The sequence below is a fragment of the Lactuca saligna genome, chromosome 1 (genome assembly GCF_052625555.1).
Source record: "Lactuca saligna cultivar CGN05327 chromosome 1, ASM5262555v1, whole genome shotgun sequence".
NCBI lineage: Eukaryota > Viridiplantae > Streptophyta > Magnoliopsida > Asterales > Asteraceae > Lactuca > Lactuca saligna.
The window spans coordinates 47,650,628-47,661,718 of NC_136417.1; positions in this window are offsets into that span (position 1 = coordinate 47,650,628).

The window sequence follows — 11,091 nt, forward strand, 5'->3', positions numbered from 1 at the left end:
TCAAAAATAACTAAGAAGGGTTTTAGAATTACATACCTTCTAATTGTTAAAGTAAACAATTGATAATCCATAGATCTTGATCTTCTTGGAAGCCTAGCACCACAATTGTCGTGCCTCTAATGGAATCACACCCAAGAGCTAGCAAGAAGGAAACTATAGAGAGAGGAGAGAAGCAATGCAATTTTCGGCCAGGGTTTCTCTAAAGGAAGGGATAGCCAAAATTATGAGCTAGGAGGCTCCTTAAATAGTCAAGGTAACTTAGTCCCAACGCTAGGATTTCAGGGATAACCCTAGGATTCCCCTATTTAGGGCCTAAGCAAGTCTAGATGCCTTATCTAAGGCTCTTGGACGAATTCATTAGAGTTTCCCCTAAGAATTTTGTCCACATCCTCTAAGGAGGTTCTGGAAAATTCCTTCCAACTATTTAATAATTGCAAACTAGCCCTTGTACTTTACAATTCATACAATTAACCCCAAAATTAGTTCCAATTAATTTTTGGCTGACTAGTGATCAAACATTATGACTTCTAATTAATATATTATTTTCATAACACATTAATAAATCATTTGTAATAATTTATTAATAATATAATAAATTAATTTATCCCCTTTGATAATTTCCATGTCCAATTGCTAGGTTTGAGGGCAACCCAAAAGGATTGTGTTGCTATCAATTCAAGCACATACCAATTATAGTTATGGGATTAGACACCAAATCTAACAGTTTCGCCTCACTATACCTGTAACATCCTGGAATCAGGTATTTCTCTTTGTCCCTTCTTCTTTCCTTAATTTGTCAAATTTAGTCCTTGAGAAGATTTTGTGATAATCAAGTACGTTGGGCGTACGGGAGTGTACGATGTACGTACTCGTGAGCGTGTTTTTTATGTGGAGGTCACCCAGTATGTTAGGCGTACAATAGGGTACGCCAGGCGTAATAGGCTCATGAGTAAAACCCTAAATGAGGAGTGAGCCCTATATAAGGAACATGATGGCCTTATTTCTGGCCACCATTTCCAGTCTCCAACCCTCTCATAAACTCTAAATCGCGTCCCTTGTGCTAAGAGTCCATTTGTAAGATTGAAGTAACCTTGAGATATTCTTAGAGTGAAAGAGGTGTATTGAAGAAGATAGAGTTGGAATGCAAGCGTTGGATCTAAGCTTTTCTGAGGTTGGAGCATCTGTTGGAGGTAAAAAGCTCAAAGCTTTCTCAACTTTTTGATATGTGCATGTTTGGACCATTTTAGGGTTTTGGCCCCAAAGTTTGGAACTTTATGAGTTTGTTCAACTCCAGGACCTAATACCTACTCCTTAAAGCTTCCTTAGTAGAGTAGAATCATAAAAATGGGATCTTGGACTTCATGACCACCCCATCCATGAGTTATGAGCCCATTTGTGTGCAAAGAGTGGGGGTTTTAGTGTTTGAGACTTCTTCAGCCATGCAAAGGCTTATAGTCTCAAACTTTATGGAGTAAGAGCCTATAGGAAGTCCAAATCTGGGATTGGAGCTAAGGTCTTAGCGGGTTAAGACCAAATAAGTGGAAAGAGCAAAATTGGGTCGTATGCTGAGCGTAATTATGGTACACCCAACTTATGGCCAAGAATCCCCCGATGCATGGCAAGGATGTACGCCCAGTTTAAAAGTTCATACGTCCCACATACATGAATATGTTGACTTTCGTTGACTTTTAGGGTTTGGTCAACAACTCGACTTTTGGACCCATAGAGGGGTAAAATGGTCTTTTACCCTTCTGTGAGTACATAGGAAGGGTTCGTCTGGCCTTGCGAGTGCTGTTATTGATTAGGAACATCTACTGTGTATGTTAGGCGGAGGCTAGACTGGTGAGACGAGTTCGAGACTATCCGATTGTTGACAGATGAGTTTTCTCACTATACCTTACCCCGAGTGGTAATTATGTACGACCGGAAGGTCTTATGTGTTTATAAGTGTTATGTGATATATGTTCTATGTGATATGTATATGTTTGCATAGTTTGGACTCGAAGGTCAACAGGGTTTGGACCGGAAGGTCATCATGGGTAGGACCGGAAGGTCTACCAAAGTTGTGGGACCGGAAGGTCCCATTGAGAAACAATTGACCGGAAGGTCTCGTAGAGCTATAGCCTCGAGTGGATAATTTTATGTACGTGGAATTTTGGGGAAACTCACTAACCATGCGTGCTTACCGTGTTATGTGATATGTGTTTCAGGTACTTCGGAGGACCGTGGGAAGGCACTAGCATGATTGCACACACACACATAGTTAAGATGGAGTCATGGATCCTGGATTTCATTTAATGTTTGGAGTCAAGAACCGTTATCCACAACCGAGGATTGATGATCCGTTCGACCAATTGCAGGGTGCGACTTGGTTTTCCACAATTGACTTGAGATATGGGTTTCATCAGATGAGGGTGCATGAGGAAGATATTCATAAGACAACATTTAGGACTCGTTATGGGGATTACGAGTTTGTGGTGATGCCTTTTGGGCTCACCAATGCACCAGCAACGTTCATGGATCTCATGAACCGGGTATGCAAGCCTATGTTGGACCGATCAGTGATCATGTTCATCGACGACATCTTGGTGTATTCGAGATCCAGAGAGCAGCATGAGGAGCATTTGAGAGAGATCCTTGGAGTATTGATATCGAAGAGGCTTTACGCAAAATTCTCCAAGTGTGATTTCTGGTTACGAGAGGTCCAGTTCTTGGGGCACCTCGTTAATCAGAATGGGTTACTGGTCGATCCGGCCAAGATTGAGGCTGTTATGAGCTGGGAGGATCCGAGATCCCGCACCGAGATCAGGAGTTTTCTGGGATTGGCCGGCTACTATCAGAGATTTATCAGAGATTTCTCCAAGATTGTTGTTCCTCTCACCAGATTGACCCAGAAGGGCGTTACTTTTACTTGAGGTCTCGAGCAACAGACATCGTTCGAGACTCTTCGCCAGAGATTGTGCGAAGCCCCGATGTTAGCCCTTCCTGAAGGGATAGAGGACTTTGTGGTTTATTGCGATGCATCTATTTCTGGCATGGGTGTGGTGCTGATATAAAGCGGGTACATGCGCATCAAGGCAGTTGAAGCCTTATGAGACTAGATATACCACTCACGATCTATAACTGGGGGCGGTGGTGTTTTCCCTCAAGATCTGGAATCACTATCTGTATGGGGTTCGGTGTACCATTTACACGGACCATAAAAGTTTGAAGTATCTTATGGATCAGCCAAACATTAACATGAGACAGAGAAAGTGGTTAGACATGGTGCAGGATTACGACTGCGAGATCCTATATCATCCGGGCAAGGCTAATTTGGTAGTCGATGCCCTAATCTATAGAGCATAGAGTACCCCGATCCGAGATGTGTGTTTGAGGATGACAGTGATAACTCCAGTCTTAGATATCATTCGACAGGCCCAGGAGGAAGTTGTGAGACCGGAGAACCGCAAAATGGAGCAGGTGATTGGGTAGGTGTCCGAGTTTATGACGGACGGCCGGGTACTTATGACCTTTTGAGGAAGGATTTAGGTGCCCTATACGGGTGGAGCTCAACGTACACTGATGGAGGAGGAGCATAGATCGGGGTTTTCGATCCACCCCGGGGCCACTAAGATGTACTTGGACCTGAAGAGAGATTATCGGTGGCCTTGTATGAAGAGATTTGCTACTTGGGTAATCGAGAGGTGCTTGACTTGTTGCCAGGTTAAGGCTGAGCACCAACGTCCTCATGGCAAGTTGCAGTCACTGGAGGTTCCCCCGTGGAAGTGGGAACAAATCTCTATGGATTTCATCGCCAAGTTGCCTCAGACCGCGCGGAGTGTCGATGCAATTTGGGTGATTGTAGACCGGTTGATGAAGAGCACCCATTTTCTTGCTATCAGTGAGAGCTCTTCCGCAAAGAGGCTGGCAGAGCTATATGTGAGAGAGGTGGTGGGTTGACATGGAGTGCCAACTTTGATAGTGTCATATCGGGATGTGCCTTTTACTTCCAAGTTCTAGAAGAAGTTTCATGAGGAGTTAGGTACGCGATTGCACTTTAGTACAACCTACCACCCTCAATCAGATGGGCAGAGTGAGTGGACGATCCAGACACTCGAGGACATGCTTTGAGCATGTGTTATGGATTTCAGTGGGAGTTGGGACACATATATGCCTCTGGATGAGTTTTCTTACAACAACAACCACCATTCGAGTATTGGTATGCCTCCCTTTGAGCTTTTGTACAGAAGGAGGTGTCCGACTCCTATCTGTTGGGGAGAGGTGGGACAGAGAGTGATGGGTAGCACTAAGATAGTGCTTAAGATGACTGTGCAGATTCAGCAGGCCAGGCAGAGGTTACTAACAACCCAGAGTCGCCAGAAGAGTTATGCTGATAGACGACGATCCGAGCTCGAGTTTTAGGTCAGCGATGTCGTACTCCTGAAAGTGTCCCCTTGGAAAGGAGTGATCCGATTCAGGAAAAGGGGAAAGTTGGGACCCCGGTACATTGGTCCTTTCAGAGTGACCACCATAGTAGGAAAGGCAGCCTACCGTTTAGAACCGCATGAAGTGTTGAGTCATATTCATAACACCTTCCACGTGTCCCAGCTGAGGAAGTGTGTGGTCGATGAAACGGAAGTGGTACTGCTAGAGGATATTTAGGTGGATGCGAGCCTGAATTACATTGAGAGGCCGATCGCGATTTTGGATTGAAAGGTAAAGGTCCTGAGAAACCAGGAAGTGCCCCTGGTGCAAGTATAGTAGCAACATCGAAGGGGATCTGATTTGATATTGGAGCCGAAGTCAGAGATGTGGGAGCAGTATCCAAGACTATTTGCAGAACATGACTGGGAGGACGAAGTCTAATGCTAGTGGGGGAGAATTGTAACATCCTATGATCAAGTATTTCTCTCTGGCCCTTCTTCTTTCCTTAAGTTATCAAATTTAGTCCTTGAGAAGATTTTGTAATAATCGAGTACGCTAGGCGTACGGGAGTGTACGTTGCGCGTACTCGTGAGCGTGTTCTTGACGCGGAGGTCCCCCAGTACGCTGGGCGTACTAGGCTCATGAGGAAAACCCTAAATGAGGAGTGAACCCTATATAAGGAACATCGTGTCCTCATTTCTGGCCACCATTTCCCCTCTCCAACCCTCTCATAAATCCTAAATCACGTCCCTTGTTCTAAGAGTCCATTTGTGAGCTTGAAGTAACCTTGAGATATTCTTAGAGTGAAGGAGGTGCCTTGAAGAAGATAGAGTTGGAGTGAAAGCGTTGGATCTAAGCTTTTCTGAGGTTGGAGCATCTATTGGAGGTAAAAATCTCAAAGCATTATCATCTCGTTGATATGTGCATGTCTGGACCATTTTATGGTTTTGGTCCCAAATTTTGGAACTTTATGAGTTTGTTTAACTCCATGACCTAATACATGCTCCTTAGAGTGTCCTTAGTATAGTAGAATCATAAAAACGGGATCTTGGACTTCATGACCACCCCATGCATGAGTTATGTGCCCATTTGTGTGAAAAGAGTGGTGGTTTTAGTGTTTGAGACTTCTTCAGCCATGCAAAGGCTTAAATTCTCAGTCTTTATAGAGTAAGAGCCTGTAGGAAGTCATGATCTGGGATTGGAGCTAAGGTCTTAGCGGGTTAAGACCAAATAAGTGGAAAGAGCAAAATTGGGTCATACGCTGAGTGTAATTCTGGTATGCCCAACATATGGTTAAGAATTCCCTGATGCATGGCGAGGCTGTACGTGAATCTATTGAGTTTCATTGACTTTTAGGGTTTGGTCAACAAGTGGACTTTTGGACCCATAGAGGGGTAAAATGGTCTTTTACCCTTCTAAGAGTACATAGGAATGGTTTGTTTGGCCTTATGAGTGTTGTTATTAATTAGGAATATCTATTGTGTATGTTAGGCGGAGGCCAGACTGGTGAGACGAGTTCGAGACTATCCGATTGTTGACAGGTTAGTTTTCTCACTATACCTTACCCCGAGTGGTAATTATGTGTGACCGGAAGGCCTTATGTGTTTATAAGTGTTATGTGATATGTGTTCTATGTAATATGTATATGTTTGCATAGTTTGGACCGGAAGGTCATCATGGGTAGGACCGGAAGGTCCCACTGAGACACAATTGACCGGAAGGTCTCATAGAGCTATAGCCTCGAGTGGCTAAATGTACATGGTATTTTGTGGAAACTCACTAACCATGCGTACTTACCGTGTTATGTGATATGTGTTTCAGGTACTTCGGAGGACCACAGGAAGGCACCGACATGATTGTACACACACACACAGTTGAGATGGAGTTATGGATCCTGGATTTGATTTAATGTTTTAAAAACTTTTGTTGACTAATATTTGGTGTTTAAATAATATGACATGTGTTTTTATGAAATTAAAAATGGAAAATTTTCTATCGTTACAATAGCCTTGGGTCGAAGGCACCACTGCCGGCCCACTAGTTTTGGTTACCTGTTTGTAGAGGAATATCTTAGGGACTGTGTATAGTCATGTAGGATAGGCTGGGGACTCTTGATCCAAGCTCTCGTACCTATTCCTCATTTGGTTGTGGTTCTAGAGTGGGATCATTTGTCCGGGTGACTATCTCACCTCTAAGTATATATGACTATGCATTCCTTGGATTGTTGATATTGAGTATGTTGCTTTGTTGTACTGATTTGTTAGATATGTGTTATAGTATTGAGTATGCTACTATGTTGTAGTGATCTGTTAGATCTGTGTTCTGGTATCGAGTATGTTGCTATGTTGTAGTGATATGTTAGATCTGACTTATAGTACTGAGTATGTTGCTTTGTGGTAATGATTTATAGAACTATATGTTATATATTCTTGTTGGTTATCATCTATGGAGTGCCCTTAGGGATTGTCATTGGTCATGTAGGATAGCCTAAGAACTCTTGGTTTAGGCCCTCTTTCCCGTTCCTTTTTTGGTTGTGGCTCTAGAGTAGGACCATCTGTTATGGTGGCTATCTCACCTCTGGATACTTATGATTAAGCATTCTATGGGGGTTAGCTAGTAGCGGGACTGTATGCTGTGAGAGGATTAGTAGCAGTAGTGAGTTGTATGATTGTTGTTTGCTTGTATTATGTGCCTAATTGATCATGATTGTTTATATGTCGGTATATTGTGTTTGGTTTGGGTTGAGGCGGTCCTGCTTTGTACGGTAAGCCAAGATACCCGATGCGGTCCGACTTTAAACTGTAGGCATGGAGGCTCGGGAAGAGCGGTAGGGTTGAGGCGGTAGGCTAACAAACCATGGATATTCCAACCCGATGGCGGATTAGACCTGTTGTATAATGGCATTCCAACCTGGGGTATTCTGTGACTGTAACATCCCAAAATACTAGCCAAAAATTTCGTTTTCAAATCATTTAACAAACATAAATATCATCGTCATAGTAAAATCGTAAAACATGTATCTCAAAGTCTCTTAAAATCTGTCATCATATCACAATCTCATATAAAATATCAGAGTAAACTCCCGGGCTGAAGAAGGTGGTGTGTGCCATGCGATCATCCCGAGCTCTTCCCTTTGCTACCTGGAAGTACCTGAAACCAAACTAAAACGGTAATCACGAAGTTTAGTGAGCTCCCCCAAACTACCACATGCCATACAAAGCACATATCACAAATAACATAACTCTGGGACTACTCCCAACTGCAGTGGGACGAATCCCGAAATCGGCTTGCCCGACATCAGACTCCTGTCCGGCATCGGGCTCACCCCGGCATCCGACCGCATCGGGCATCGAGCTGCCCACCGGCATCGGGCTTACCCCCAACACATACACAACATATATCATAAACATATTGTTGAGTATTTGAGATATTGAAACTGATATGGCATATTTGGTTATTTAGGGAAGCCTTTTTAGGGTTAATCATTTTATGATTCCCTGCAGTGCCTTTACAGTAGAAGTTCTTAATCTAGCTCTGCTAAGGCATTGGTTTTATATTAGGCATTTATTTTCTATTTATGGTAGATATTTATTGTTCCCTATAAATAATCATTAGGTTTACTTTTGGTGTAAGCTTTTTACCAGATTAGGGTTTTTCTCTGTACGTTCATGAGATAATCAATATACAAAAACCCTTTATCAAATTACTTGCATATTATGGTGATTGATTCTTGATTGTTCATGATATTCCGCATTCGTCATCTCGGATTCATTCTCAACAAGTGGTATCAGAGCGGGTTCTTGTAGATCTCAGTGTTTATTGCAAGAATCGATCTTGTTTTTGGCGAAATTTTATCTTGAATCTCACCGTGTTCTTCAAGTTTTGTAAGTTTTCTGAAAAGAAAAAGTCTAATATCTCGTTTTATTGCAAAATCTTGTTCAGATCTGTTATCTTCTACCCATTCTATCATATGATTTGTTCTTGAATCGTGTTCTGGAAGAGAGTTAGAAGAAAATTTTGTGTTTGTTTGAATTTTCGTGTTCAGATCTACTTTATCTCTCTAAAATCCATCTCAGATCTGTTTTCTCTCACTAAAAACCCTTTCAGATTCGTTTTTCTCTCTCTAGAATTCTCATCAGATCTACTTTCTCTCTCTTCAAGTTTTCTTTCTTGTTGAAGATTAAATGGCGGATTATAAGGTGTTAAAAGAAATTAAGAGACTAGGATTAAAAGTTACTGATCCAAAGTTTCGTCTTAAAGAAGGATATTTGTTTTGGGATGTTCCTGAACAATCTATGTTGAAGAATGCCATTGAGATGTATAATCTCTATGTTGATGAGAAGATTGGTGATTTTACACAGATCTCTAGTGGTGGATTTAAAAGTAATTGTCTAGAGCAAGATAAAGATTTGTTAAAAAAATTTATCATTATCAAAGAATACTTACTTTTGAAGCATATAGAACAGAAGTCAGAGAAAGAAAGAAAAGAAAAAGAAGATGTTCTTGATGTTCTTGAAGAAGTTCTTGATGTTCTTCATTTTTCTGAAGAAAAAGCGACTCCAGATGTTCTTGTTGAGGGGGAGTCAAGTGTTTCAAGTTTTTCAGTAGCTTCACAGTCCGAATCTAATTGTTCTGAAGAAGAATCTCAAAGTAAATCTTCTAGAATAGTGAAAGTGAAGGAGTTTTGTTCTATTGGAACAACTACAGATGATCAGATTCAGAAAGATGAAAAGATTGTTCAGATCAAAAATTTGTTTCTGAAGCCTAGAAATCAGAAAAGAAGAAAGAAGAAGAGAAAGAACAAGAGTAAAATGAATAAAGTTTGGATGCCCAAGGTACAAGTGCCCATTGCTTGTGAAAGAATTGAGAAAGTTGAAGTCAAGCATGTTCAAAGAATCTCTGATTCTCATCTTTCTTCAGTTAAAAATGTTAGAAGTTGGAAGGAAAAGAAAAGAGAATTTTGTTGGTTTAATGAAATTTATGGAAATTTTTGCTTTCCAACTAAGAAGCGGGTATTATTTTCAGAGGATGATATATTTTCTTCAAATAAGTGGGTGTGCAAGAAACCAACTTCAAAGTTGAACCATAAATGGGTACTAAAAGTCCCATAAAAGTTTTGTCCTCTATTTGTAATAATAAAAAAAAAACACGAAAATTAGGACAGAATCTTGATGAAATCTGGTGAATATTTGGTCAAAGATATGAAATCTTGTTGAGGAAATCAAATTTCTTGTTTTTTTGTGTGTTGGAATTGACAAAAAGCTGGAAAAGTTGAAAAAGGGGTGAAAAATGACATTTTCTGATAAAAATAGTCTGCCACCTGACAGATTTCTTCTTAAAGGGTACAAAATATCAGTTCTCTGTAATCAGGAGGGTCAGATTCGGTTTTATTGGAAAATTGTTGTTAGATTCGGAGTTATTCACAAAATGATTGTCACTTTCGGTCTTTGGGTACAAACTGCAAGTTCATTAAAACGAAAAGGGTTCGTAATGGAACTTTGGTCAAATTGCTCACACTTGGTTCCTGTATATCGTCGTCGACAATCACATTCGCAGGTTATTGTTTAAGAACAACCAAAGGCGAACTTGGTTTAGTGTCCAAAAATTGGAACCGAACGATTCAGTTGGATTCGCTTTTTGGGTGTGTAATCAACGGATCGAACCTTACAACCGATCCTTGCAATCAAAAGCGAAAGTCAAGAAGTGAAACTAAAAATGAAGAAACGACCCGAACATCCAAAAGCAATGCGATTGTTAGGAATAAGAACCGAACCGAACCTTACTCTGAGAAACGAACTCACAAGAACCGAAATCATAGAAGCGAAACTCAGATTAAGAATCGAACCTCATAATTAATGAACCGAACCCACAAGAACCGAACCCGAAACTACTGTTCACAGTCGAACGTTCGGTTGATTTCGCTTTCGGTTGTGTTATTAAGGGAACAAACCTGCAATTGGAATTGGAGCGAACCTAAGACTCGCTTTTGGTCCATGGTCAACTGAATCGGAACGAAACTCAGCAGGTTACTCTCGCTCAAATCAAAAGAGTTTGATTTCAAATGTGAAGACTGAAAGCAAAACTTTGGAATCGGATTTTTAATCGGAGCGAGAGTCACATTCGACATTGATGGTTTCAGAATCGGTATTTACAGGTTAATCAAATCGTTAAAAGTTTTCGTCTCTATGTTGAAATCGATTTAGAGTTTGGAGTCGATCGGAGTTATAAATTCTAAAATCAGATGTTAAAAACGAAAATTTCATTCTGACTTGATCAAACAGAAGGATTCGTTTCTCGAAATCGAAATTGTGGTTTTCGGCGTTTTTCATCAGTTCTTATCATTCACGGTGAAATGAGGTCACGGAATCGCAACTTATTCCTGTGTTCAGAATCGAAAGTATCAAAAGTGAACCTATCAACAAAAGCGTACGTCAAGAAACGAACTCACGGGCAAAACTCAAGGTATGAAGCGAATCTTACAATCACAAGCAAAAATGAAGAAGCAAACTTGCAAAAAGTTGGAACCGAATTGGACCGAACGTTCGGCCTATTTCGGTTCATCCTTCTCTGAGGGCTTTCGGTCCTTAATTAAGCTTTCGGTCCTTGATTAGCTTTCGGTTCATGAACAACTGATTGGGAGCGAACCTGCAGTTCACTTTCGGTCCATATACATTTGAAATTGGA